The sequence below is a fragment of the Hibiscus syriacus genome, unplaced genomic scaffold (assembly GCF_006381635.1).
Source record: "Hibiscus syriacus cultivar Baekdansim isolate YM2019G1 unplaced genomic scaffold, ASM638163v2 tig00112503_pilon, whole genome shotgun sequence".
Lineage (NCBI taxonomy): Eukaryota > Viridiplantae > Streptophyta > Magnoliopsida > Malvales > Malvaceae > Hibiscus > Hibiscus syriacus.
The window spans coordinates 1,574,226-1,588,180 of record NW_024063349.1 but is presented as its reverse complement, the minus strand read 5'-3'; the positions used below and the strand labels follow the sequence as shown (position 1 = coordinate 1,588,180).

Sequence of the window (13,955 nt, the reverse complement as noted above, 5' to 3'; positions counted from 1 at the left end):
AAGGGCCACCACAGTTTTGAACATTCTTCCACGTGATTACATAGTTGCGTCAATCTTTTTTTTTTAATTTATTATAATTAAGGCTTAATTTAAAATTTTATTCAAATAAACTCACATATTTTATTCATAATCATTTGACAATTGAAAGTTCAAACACCATCGTAATCTTTGGTATTTGAACTTGAAACTCTTAAATACAATAACCATCTTTTAACTATTAATATATCTTCGTTCGTACTAAAAAAATGATCTTTATACTTTCTAATGTCATAATTTATAAAGTATATCCATTTAAATTGTAATTAATATATATAATTTATTGAAATCAAATATTTTTTTAATAGTTGTACGTGATTTATAAAAATATATAAATTTTAAAATATTTTTTATTTAAAAATTTTGACATGGAAAAATATACAAATTTTAAATTAATAAACAACTTATTAATTATATAATTCTGTCTTGATAAAAGAATTATAAGTTTATAAATTATAAAATAAACACACCAATATAATAATAAAGAAAGGTTAAAATTATTATTTGATTCCAAAAGTACTATTCAAACGTGAAAATTAAAATTTCTAATTTTTTCGTGGGTGAAAAAACACTTTTCAAACACATTTTTTCTTCATGTTTAGCATTGTTTATGGCTCCAAAAGTGCTTTTTGAAGCCAAAAAACACTTTTAAAAGCCTCACCAAACGAGTTGTAAAGATAATATTTATCTTATTTTTTATTCAAATAAACTCAAATATATATATATATACATTTTTTTTTGTAAGAGAAAGTTTAGGTCAGGGTATCTCCACGCCAGGACCAAGACATACTTAAGATTAAATTGAGATTATATAAAAATTTACAGATTGTTCACTAAGAGTGACGAAGTTAGGATTCGAACTTGATCTTACAAACTCAAATTCCTGAATCGCAACCACTTGTACCAACACTTATTGACAAATAAACTCATATATAATACGAATAAAATTATTAGAACTCGAATAATATATATATATATATATATATATATATATATATATATATATATATATATCTTTTAACACTATAAACATGGCATCGTCTATCACTTCATTTATAGAAGATTGAAAGAAAATAAGCAACATCAATAACGTAATAGAAAGGAAATGTATATTTTTTTAAATGGTTGCAAGTGAATTAATATAAATAGTTTATATATGGATTCAATTATCTTATAATTGAATTTTAAATAATAGTTTTTAATTATTTTACTAAAACACAAACTTCATTTTTTTTCTTCACGTGTTACTTACATTCTACAAAAATCAATCTCATTCTTATTTTTTTTCAATTTTTTAGTGGACACAAACAAGCACCATCACCGCTATGCCTGCCTCTAGCCATGAACTCTTACCAAAAGGCTTCACTTAAAACGTGAAGGAAATCAATATCACCGGGAAACTCTTATCAAATTAATTAAAGATAACTCATAGTATATAGGGTCGTAAATAAATCGAACTTGAACGAATAAAATTGTATTCGTATTTGTTTGTTTGTTTTTGAAATTGTTCATGTTCGATTCCTGTTCGTTTAAATTTTTAATGTCATGTTCATGTTCGTTTATTTATTTTTGAATGTGTTCATATTCAAAAGTCCCGAACATGCTCGCTTATATGTTCACAAACATATCCATTTAGCGTTTATTTATATGTTCTTTTGTTTGTATGTTGACTTTTTAACATGCTATTCCAGTAGTGGTCAAGAGGATTGGAAGCCCCTCGGGATGGCTTTTCTTTAACATGTGCATTGACCCCTCGCTATAATGTTGGAACTAAATATAATCAATGCATCAGGAGCTGAAAATTCTTGTCATCATTTACCACTACGTAGTCATATCCGAGACCATCGGCACGGCGGACAAACTCCTCCTCCTCACTCTTCGAGACTTGAATTCCGACCAAAACATTCGCTCCTGTTTCGCCCTGTTGGATGGAATAAATAAGGGTTGGGATTTGTTTAAATCAAGAAACACTATGAAAAGAGTCTTCAGATGCTAACCTGACCACGATAATGGAACAAACTAATATTCCAGCGTGGACTAAAAGTGTCCAAGAACTTCATCAAAGCACCAGGCCTCTCCGGGAAAATAAACTGGCATAGAACCTCGTTTTCGACATTCGTTCTGCCTCCCATCTGGAACAGATGAATAGAAAGGATTAACAAAGGCAAAATTCAGGTAAACTGAGAAGCAAAAATAATGATAATTACCAAATACCGCAAGTGATCTTTAACCAAATCACTTGCTGTAAGGTTGAAAGTTCTAAGTTGAGAAGATTCCATCCTCTGCTTCATTGCTTCAAGTTCAGAAACTGTGCGAACACCAACACTGAAAACAACATTGATGAATAATGAAGTTCTCTCAGTTCACATATTTCTGAATAACCAAACTTGTATAAAAAATAGCCATGAGAATGAACAATAGTAAACGTGTATGATTTTTTTGTATTTTTTTAGAAGCTAAAATGTAGTGATAACCTGTACAAAACTACGGCTTCTTTATCAGAACTACATCTATACTTGAACTCAGTGAAATTCATTGTCCCCACCTGTCAATCCCAATGATAAATTATTATTTTTACTTATTATTTAGCAATACAAATGAAAAAAATTGATAATTGCTACAACATATCCTGTTGAAGCTTATTCATAGGCCACACCAGTTTACAGAACTGTTTGAAGCTTCCCGGCTCCTCCGGCAAAACAGTTGCAAGCACCGCCTCCTGTTGCCTACCCACATTAGCCAGTTCAGTAACCACTCTAAGCTTATCAAAATTCATGTTTGCACCACTAGTTACTGCAACAACATTCTTCCCCTTGAAGCCGTAATATTTGCAATATGCTTCAGCAATCAGCACCTGCAAGGGCTAGTGCACCTGCTGGTTCAAGAATGCTCCTCTTCTCTTCAAACATATCCTGCAACAAAAACAGGACAGTTGTAGATCCCTAAGCATCGGAAGAGCCGTGGCTTAATTATAAGAAAGTCATCAGGTATCCGACGAAAATTGAATGCATTAGTCATACTGAAGAGATAAAATGAGAGGGAAAAAAAATAAAACATAAAAAGGGCTTCTAACATCTTTAAGGTTGAGAATAAATAATCAGAGAACAAATTATAAAGTTGACAGATCACTCGTTTTTCCAGTTAATAGCACTCCAGCAAACTGCATCTAAAATTCAAGTTCAACACCTAAAAATTGAGAGACAAACCAGAACCTGTTTACCTTCATATGAACCAAAGGCACAGCCCAATTCCTAAAATACTACCTGTAGAATCCAAGCCAAACCAAATGCACAATATATTTGAAATAGAAACTAGGCAATTTGTTTCAAATTAAGAATTTATGTAACTTCATGACACCATTTAGAATGTTTGCTTACAAGGTCAAAAACACTAAAAGTACAACCAAAGTAAAGTTTGATTGTGAATTCGTGATGTCCAGTCTTTTAACAATTGAGAGGATAAAAAAGAATCAGCCCAAGTGACTCAATGCAAAATTTGAAAGTTGAAACATCCAAACCTTTATAGAGGCACAAATAGCATCACGGTAACAAGAATAACACCATCCACCAATTCCCTACATGCGGAAGGTTTCTTCACCAACCTCCTTAACAGCTACTCCATCTGCAAAGCCTCCAACCTGGTCCAATATCACCCTTTCACCATGATGCAGCGACAATGCCATTGCATTTGCATCAAAAGGCTCCACTCCAATAATTTTCACCTGTAAAGTAATACAACAGAGAGCTGTGGATGAAATATGAAAGTGAATTACTACGTTTTTTTGCAAAGTATAACATAAGGTTTCAGTTATGCACTTAAAAAGTGTGAAACAAGGAAAGAAATCAAGGATCATGATGTGGCATGCACTTGTCATATACTAAGAACTATGCCAAGCTCCAGCATAATGAAATAGCAGATGTTTATAAGAAGAAACAGCAGCAATGCCAGCTATAAGCCCACCACCACCAACAGGTACAAAGATTGCATGCAATGGGCCTTGTTTTGGCGCACAATCTCCATCCCAACAGTGCCTTGTCCAATAATAACGTCTGGGTGGTCAAACGGGGGTATAAATGTGCGAGCTTCCTCTTTAGCCCTTTTCTTAGCATATGCTTGTGCCTCATCATATGAATCTCCAACAAGAACAAAGGTTGCACCCAACCTCTCAACAGATTGCCACTGCAAACAAGAAACCACCACTGATATTGAGAAATCTTGCAAGCGATGTAATTAATATAAGAAAATCACAAAAAAGGAACACCTTAATTTCTGGCGTGGTAACAGGCATAGCAATAACAGCATTGCAACCAAGTCTCTTGGCAGACAATACAACCCCTTGGGCATGATTTCCTGCTGATGAGCAAATAACCCCTCTTTCTAATTGTTCCTTGGGGAGCTTTGCCAGCATACTATTAGCTCCACGAAGCTTAAAAGAGAAAACCTGAAAATTTGAAAAGCACTTCATCAGAATGAATATGAAAAACAATACGCCCCAAAAACATGTCAGTGTTCGTCTTTCAAGTTTATAGTCAACTATAAAAGTAAAGGGTTTCCGTTCTGCCAACTCATTAACAAATTCCAATGAGAAAAACTAAAAATCATGCAAATATTTACTCACAACAACAACGTAACTCAGAGTAAATGAATCACAAACAAAAGAGCTAAATTCAAGCTGGGGAAAAAAATCTATCAAGTTCAATGTAAGTAAAGAGAAAGAAAACGCAAAGAGTATAAACAGTCCTAATCTGAAAAAAAAAACCACCACTCCTAGAAAAAATATCGTTAGAAATGAAAACCAGAGCCAATAAAATTCATCACGTTCGAATAAATACAAACTAAAAACCAAAAACACAATCTTTTGAGGCTGCAAGTTTTAAATGAAAAAGATCACTTAAATCAATAACCTATCCCAGGAAATTTCAATCCTATAAAAATTGAAGAGTTTTTCTAACAGGCTATAAATCTTCTCTCTTGAGCCAAACTTGATTGCCCAAGCGTTCAGACAGCTTAGTCGCCAACTGTAACGGTGACTCTACCGCCACATCGTAAACCTTGGACGACAATATACTTGTTAAATACTCCATCGCATTTATTACGTCGTCATTTCCTTCATCCATCGAACGTTCCGGTGACGCACCTAAGTACCCTGACGGATACTGCAGGGAGTTACTAGCCACCTTCTTTCGCGACGCGGCAGGAGCGGCCGAAACACTCGACGTAGAAGACGAAACGGAAACGTTCTCACGAGAGGTAACGGCCGGAGAAGAGATCTCTGCCGTTGGTTTTGACGTGGTTGCTCTGATCCAAGGCAGGTTGAGGTTACTATTCTTTGAAATGTGTGGGCCAAAAAAGGATGTTTGTGGGACTCCCTCTTTGTGGCGGAGCAGCAGCGGCTGAGGTGACTTGAAGCGTAGAGCCTCCATCGTCTTTCGATTTCTTTAAAAAAAATGAAAAAACGGAAGGGTAAGATAAGATGAGAGACAAGTCGTGTAAAAATCGAAACTGCCTTTTCTTATACAAGAGTGTTTGGGAGGGGCTTTATATTATATAGGAGAGGGTTCTTTCTTGGTGCAATTTTGGACTGGACAAACGGGCCAATTATCTATCACTACGTGGCCAGTAAAAAGATAAAAAACAATACTTTTTTAGGGTAAAAAATATAAATGATTCATCGATTATAAGATATTATTTTTTTAATCTCTAAACTATTAAAAGTTATAAAATTATCTCTTAACTATAAAGAGTTGCTTTGTTGAGTACCTCGACTATTAAAAGTTTCAAAGTGGTCACCCGATTATTCATTATGTTGTAAACTAATCATTTTCCGTTAAAAGATTAATGGTTGGAGATATGGCAAACTTTTTTATTGGTTAAATTAACTTGGCTATTGCTATTGATAAACTTATTTTTGTTGGTTAAATTGACTTGTTTATGCTTAATAACACTAGATCCAATGTTCGCCCTCTATTATTGAAAGTTGCCAGCCATGCAAGCACTAAATTAGTTTCAATAATGCACCGAAAGTGTATTGGTTGACAGCAATGATAAAGTGCATTAGTTGACATAATGATTCATCAAAATTATTGATTTTTTGGTAATGGTAAAATTTCACATTTAGTCATTGTACTTTAGGGTATTTTTAAGATTAGTCCTTAAGCTTTAACTATAAATACCCTAACCCATTTAGCTTCAAAACCATCCCAAAGCATTCTAGATTTCTTCCAATACTAGAGAGAATTTAGAGAGTTTCTTGAGAGTTGTTTTCTCCTTTTTATCAAGAGAGAATTATCATTGTTTTCTCCTTGGTAGATCGAGAGAAGTTGTAATTCCTATTTTCTCATAATGAAATTATTTTACCGTTGCCCGTGGTTTTTACCCAATATTATTTAGAGGTTTTCCACGTAAATTTTGTGTCTCTTTTATCTTCATATTTTATTTTCTCAAATTATCAGTTGCGATTTTGCTCTATTCGATAGCCGTCTTCCGCAACAATTGGTATTCGAGCCAGATTAGAGTGTGTAATATTTGCTTATTGTCTTTGTGGTTGCCACCAAAAGGTGGATCCTACAACATAAGAAAGTAAGAAGTTATTACCCATTCTTTGAAGGTTCCAGAGAACTATTCACGATAGTGAAATAAAGGGAGCTATCCGTTAAAGAAGCTATGGCAACGAAATTTGATATTGAAAAATTCAATGGGAGAAATTTCTCATTGTGGAAATTGAAGCTGAAGGTCATCCTGAGGAAAGACGGTTGTCTAGAAGCTGTCGTAACCGGTTTTCGTCCGGGCACGAATTTTTTACTTGGCGGGAAAAGTGATGTAAATAAATGGTTTTAAATAATTTGGGAGTCGCCATCGGCCTTTTGGGTCAGGTAGGTCGAATACCTAAAAAAATTATCTTTTAAAAGAGTTTTTAAGAAAACATCAGTTAAAAGATAAACTGATCTGCGTTTTAACCAAAAATTCATTTTTTTTAGAAATAAAAAGGGATTCATGGTCGGTTACGTTTAGGGAAGGATTAGCACCCCTACAACGCCCAAAATTGGTACTTTTTAATTATAAATTGTCTCTATTATTAGAAATTTAAAAATTCAAAATATATTTAATTTATAATCCTATTATTTCAAAATTATAATTATGGAAAATATTAATTTATATATTTATAAATATTTATTTATTTAGAAATATCAGAAAAGAACTTCTAGGTACCTTAAGACAGCTCTTTTCTTCGATATTAAAAATAAATAAATAATTAAAACAATTAATATATGATTTAAAAAATAGGATATTTATTTATTTAAAAATATCAGAAAATGGACATCCAGTTGTTTTAAGACTGTCATTTCTTAATATTGAAAAATAAATAAATATATATTAAAATATGATTATTAAAAGTAATTTATGAAATATAAGATTTTAATGAATAAACAAATATTATTTATTATATATATATATATTTATTTATATAAATAATAAGAATAATAATAAAAGTAATAATAACATTGCAAATAATAATTAAAATAAAAGGAATTAAACATATAGTATTAAAATATAAAATATTTAAAAAAAAATAATCAAAAATGAAATTTGAATGATTAAAATATAAAATTATAAGACTAGAGTACTAATTCGAAATATATAAAAGATGGGCATTAAAAGTGTAATTTAACCATAATTCATAATACGAGATTAAAATAATAATTAATAAACTATGAGGGACTAAATTTGATATTTTCCTAAATATATATATATATATATGCTGATAAGTACTAAATTAAAATAAAATAAAATTAGAAGACTAAATTAAAATAATCAAAAATTGCTTTCAGTGACTAAATTGCAAGGTATACAAACTTGGAGCACTGCGGATGGGGTTTACCCTTTATGAAATTACAGAAATACCCTCCCCAAAACGGCGCCGTTTGGGATACCCGAAACCGGCTGGCCCTACGGGCTAGCCTCTCATTTATTCCTTTCTCTTCTCTCTCAAGCAGAGAGAGTTATAAAACTCTCTCTCGCCTCTCTCTAGCTTCCCTCACCAGAGGGAAGCCGGTCATCAGCCGGCAGCCGTCTGCCGCCGTAATCCCCCACCGCCGGCCACCGCATCTGGTGGCCGAAAAATTTTATTTTTATACCAAAACGTAGATCGGACCGTCCTAATGACGGTTCTGGTGTTCCTTTCTCTTAAATAGCTCCCGATCGGAACAAATCTAGGAAAATACCTTTGGTTTTCGAAGGTTTTTGGTGACGCTTGGAGGCCGGTGGTGACTCCGATCGAGGTGTTGTCTTCCCCGGTAAGTTTCTCTCGCTCTTCTCTTTTTGTTTTTTGGTTTGCTTTCTGTTTTTTTGTTCTCTGTTCTTGCTCTCCGTTTTTCTCTGATTCTTCCTCCCTCTTTTTTTATTTTGCAGGTGTGGTGGCTTTTATAGCCACCACCGAGGCTTTCGTCGGACCGGTCCCTTAGGAGGCTTTCGGTGAGTCACCGAACTTCCAGTGGTGACTCACCTCTAGAGCAGCGACGTGTATGACCTCGGGATGCTTCTGGAGCATTCTGGTGAGGTGGTGTCAAGGTAGCAAGGCTTCGGCAGCTGCTGGTTGGGTCACCTGGCATTGAAGGTGTCGACTGGCTGACGAACGGCGGCCATGTGGCCCTAGGGTATCATAACCCTAGGGTTTCTGCTGGGACCATCTGAACCGTTGGATCAATGCTAGATCCAACGGTGGAGAAGCAAAACGGCGGCAGCACTAGGACAGAAAACCCTAGTTGGGTTTTAGGGTTTTTATGGGTTTGGGGCAGTTTGGGTCATCTGGACCCATTTGTAATTGGGCTCCTGTTTATGTAATTTGGGCCTGTAATATAATAAAATTAATAATAAATAATAATATTAATAATAATAATAATAAAATAATAATAAATAAAACAAATGAAATAAATAACTAGTGTCTTCAGCTGCCCCTCTTTGTTCATTCTTGTGTTAACAAGAATAGGGCAAAGATTAAAAGGCAATAAGTTTTTTTTCTCATTTGACTTCACTTGATTATGATGGCAATGTTGAACAAGTTCTTCTCTTTATGAACTCTTTCACCGGGGATGACAATTCATCTCCTTCTGTGATGTAATCTGGAAATGTTGATGTTGATCTATCTCCTTCTGTGATAGAATCATGCAAAAGATTGAACAAGTTCTTCTCATTATGAACTTCTTCTTCCTTCTTCAGATGAGTTCTTCTCATTATGAACTCTCTCTGGAAAAGTTGATCCATCGAGTGATGAATTCGAGCAAACAGTTGAACAAGTTCTTCTCATTATGAACTTCTTCTTCCTTCTTCAGATGAGTTCTTCTCATTATGAACTCAACCTGGCAATGCTGATCCATCGAATGATGAATTCAAGTGAAAAGTTGAACAAGTTCTTCTCATTATGAACTTCTTCTTCCTTCTTCAGATGAGTTCTTCTCATTATGAACTCGACCTGGAATGCTGATCCATCGAATGATGAATTCAAACGAAAAGTTGAACAAATTCTTCTCATTATGAACTTATTCTTCCTTCTTCAGATGAGTTCTTCTCATTATGAACTCGACCTGGAATGTTGATCCATTGAATGATAGATTTGAACTTTGCTAAAATCTTTGAAATTCCTGTCAAATATTCAACATGGATAAAATGAATGAAAATGCTCCTATTTTGCAAATGTCTAAATATGATGCATGAATGTTGATGCAATCTTCATTTGATTTCAAAATGGTGAACTCGATTTTCCTCCACTTCATCATTTATTGCCAGGGTCACCTCTGGATATCAGTGTAGTAACTTATGCTATCAAGCTTGCATTTCTGAAGAACCATCTGATTAACTTGTATCTTTATGTCTTCTTTGCTTCATGAAAGTCTCAGAAGAATTGTTTCATTTGTGGAACTCTTGTCGTAGTCAGAACTATGACCTTGATGCCCCATTTTGTCTTGGATAAAACCAACTTTCTTTGCTTAGACTTGTGCAGAAATCCGATAAAGCTTTCATCTTTGAAAAGAGAATTTGTCATCTTTAAAAAGGGAATCTATCATCTTTGAAGAGTGTAGATGTAGATATGCCTGACTCAGCAGGGATTAATTAGGAGAGTAGAGTATGTTCTGATTTGACTCTTGAAACATATCATAAGGAGAATTTATCTCAATTCCTTTCATGTCTCCACATTTAATTGGTTTTCGAACAAAGCAACTTGGACCATATCATGTTGAGATGATTAACCACAACCTGTCGTTTAACTAGTTTATTGTGGTTAAAATTTCAGCTCTCCATCTGCGGAAAGAAATCTTCATCATATCTCATCTTATAATCTTGAAGTTGAAGAAGATAAACTTCATTTTGGATAAAAAATGGAAACCATATGATCACAACATTGGTTCAACATCAGAATAACTGGTTCGTAAAACATTTGACAACATATTCTTCATCTCATGTAGTTTCAGCTCAGATGTTCGTAAAACATTTGACAACACATTCATCCTTCTCTGTGGCTTCTGCCAAGATTTCTCAATCATTGAAGCTCTTTGCCTAGTGTTCAAAGCTTTTGAATGACGTCACAAGACCACTTGAGAACAAAACTTAATAGGAATACAAATGAGATGCTGGTGTGACCAAAAAGTTGATCAAATTCTCAAGATATGCTAGTGATGAATTGAATAAGAGATACCAATTGATCTTGATATTGTCTCAGGTAAGGGCAAGTGTGATACCGATCACGTTTTCTTCTGTAATGAGCATTGTAGAAAGTAGAAACACATCAGCTATAGGATCTATGTATAGAAAGATATCCGTGGAATTCTTGATGCTGGGGATGAAACGTATATGATAAAACCCAAAATAGATAAAAATTCAGTTCAGCATGGCTGGCAATGATAACCCCAGTAACATCGGGAAAGAGCAATATACATGAGCTTCTCTCTTCAATGTCATCAAGAAAACAAAACTGATCTGAAAAACAACTTCGTAACCTCAACAGTATGGTTGAAACTAACTGACAGGAATCTCAAAGAAATATTTTCAATTATCACCGATACACAAAAGGCCAAATTCAGATTTCGAGGTCTCGAGGAACTGATCCTTGGATCGAATGGTCTATAAAGGGACCATATTTATTCATGCAACCATGATTTAGCTTAACAAAGAACACACTGTCATGCGACACATGGTTTAAGAAGATTGGGTATTTGAAACCATACTTGCTGAATAAAGATTTGTTCAACAACAGGACCCTAATGCAACTGCCTGATGAACGAAGCAATTATGTGTAGTCAGATTGACAGTTATTGTTTCACCATTTTCATTCTTCATATTTTTCTGTCTCATTGGAAATATCTGCTCAAGTCAATGATTTCTAACACATGATGATGTGGGCCTTCAGCATGCCCCAACATTTGCTGATACGATCGTTCAAAAATGCATCAACAGTCCTAATTCTGATTGAAATGGGCTTTCAGCATGCCCCGTCATTTGCTTCTTGTTAATCCGAGCCTTCAAAATGCCCCACATGGATCTGTCTGAAGGAACCCTTAAAATGTCCCAATATTTTGCTGATACAGATGTTAAAAGTGTGCTTAACATTACTTCTTGTTGAGATGAGCCTCCAAGAATGCCCAAATATTCATATTGTTGTGAGCCTTCAAAATGCCCCAATATTCTATTTCTGATTGAAAATGGGCCCTCAAGATATCCCTCTAGATCTGTCTGATTCACTCTCAATGTTTGTTTGACTGAAATGTCATGATCCCCACGAGGTCCAATTTTGACAATGAACTGTTGTAGGTACTTGTAACTTTATTCGTGCCCCAAATTTGTTTATCTTGAATACTCTCATTCTGGTGTCACTAAACAGTAGCTTTGTCAAGTAACTGGAGAAATTCTCTTCATGTTGTCACAAACTTAAAAAGTACTCAATCATTCTGACAAAAACGTCTGAGATATGTATCTTCTGAATGAGGTGACCATTTTCTGTATCTGGAGGGATTTAATCAGACAGAGCAGTAAAAATAGCTTGGTAATCCGTTCCAGGCTGACACAGTGGCTTATCATCTTTCAGTGAAGGCCATCTCTGAAATATACTTTTCCGTAGTGGAGAAAACAATTTATGCAAACAGTAATCTGATGCACTGGCAAGACTACACATACAGTGGTACAGGCTCTTGAAAAATCCACACCAATGCAACATGTTGATTCTGATAACAACTCATCTGATTATGAAGCGATCTTTCAGGATGATTTCACAGATATTGATAGTTCTTTCTGATACCGAGGAAATCCTGAATTCTGGTTCTGATGAGGAGAATAAACTGTTATACTTGACAAAAAATGGGATTCTTAGAGGCTGAGGCTTCAATAGCCATGGAGAGATGTGGTCCGGATTCATCAATTGCAAAGTTGACAGATTTTATATGTGTTGCTCAAATGGCTAAGGCTACTGACGCACTTCTTATGGTAGAAGATAGGAAGTCATTATGCAATGATCCCAATTACAAGCAAAGGCGAAACTTGGGCTATGATTTTTGAAAAGGAAGAAGCAGAGGAAGCTTGAAAAGAAGCTTCTTAATGAAAACGATCATGCAGTTCATCTTTCAATTCCAATGATTGATTCTGGGGTTCCTACCGAACCAGATCAGATAACTCAAAGAATACTTCCAGAAGATGCTATTGGGTCTTCTTATTTCTACTATGAGCAAATTCATCTTTCAAATCCAATGATTGATTTTAGGGTTCATACCAAATCAAATCAGATAACTCAAAGAACACTTCCAGAAGATGCTATTGGGTCTTCTTATTTCTACTATGAGCAAATTCATCTTTCAAATCTAATGATTGGTTTTAGGGTTCATACCAAACCAGATCAGATAACTCAAAGAACACTTCCAGAAGATGCTATTGGGTCTTTTTATTTCTACTATGAGCAAATTCATCTTTCAAATCCAATGATTGGTTTTGGGGTTTATACCAAACCAGATCAAATAACTCAAAGAACACTTCCAGAAGATGCTATTGGGGCTCCTTATTTCTACTACGAGAACATGGTACTTGCTCCAGTTAATGTTTGGACTGGAATATCACAGTACTTATTCGATGTAGAGCCAGAATTTGTAGATTCGAAGCATTTTCATGCTACTACACTGAAAAGGGGCTATATTCATAATCTGCCAATTGAGAACAAATTTTCTCTTATCATGTTTTCTCCACGCACTATACGTGATATTTTTCCATTGACAAAGAAATGATGGCATTCCTGGGATCCAAGAACAAAGTTGAACTGTTTACAAACATGTACAGGAAGTGCCAAATTGACAGAAAGGATCTGTAAGGCTCTTGAAGCTTATGACGATGAGCTACATTCGAGTGTCCAGAAGTATGTTCTTGATGAGTGCTGAAAATGGAATCTAGTATGGGTTGGAAGGAATAAAGTTACTCCACTTGAACCTAATGAGGTGGAAATGCTTCTAGGTTTCCCTAAAAACTATACATGAGGAGCTGCTAGAGACAAGTTCCCCAATGATATCAATGTCCTGTCTCTTTTCTCTGGAATCAGTGATGCAGAGGTCGCCTTCTACTGTCTTGGCATATCTTTGAAAACAGATGTGCAAGAACTGAATGATGATCGATTAGAGCAATTGATGAATAGATTTGGTGGATTCGACCTTGTTGTCGATGGCATCCAGCGTAACAACCTTACTGGAAGAAATAAACATCATCAAGATGAGCTAGACGATTTTTGTTGGTGTATTTCCTTGCAATGATTGCTACAGTGACTGTCTCTTCTTCTGTTTCAATATATCCCACTCTTTTTGAATCATGGAACAGTTTAGTTAACAGTAAAACTGGTCATCTTCAACTTTCGGAATTCTGTAACCAATGTTACCCTATATAAAAGACCTATAAGG

General features: G+C 34.9%; 1 pseudogene; it reads right to left on the bottom strand.

Annotated features, from left to right (window-relative positions):
* Positions 1 to 1,751: 1,751 nt before the first annotated feature.
* Positions 1,752 to 5,474, bottom strand: LOC120180868 (annotated as a pseudogene).
* Positions 5,475 to 13,955: the final 8,481 nt, after the last annotated feature.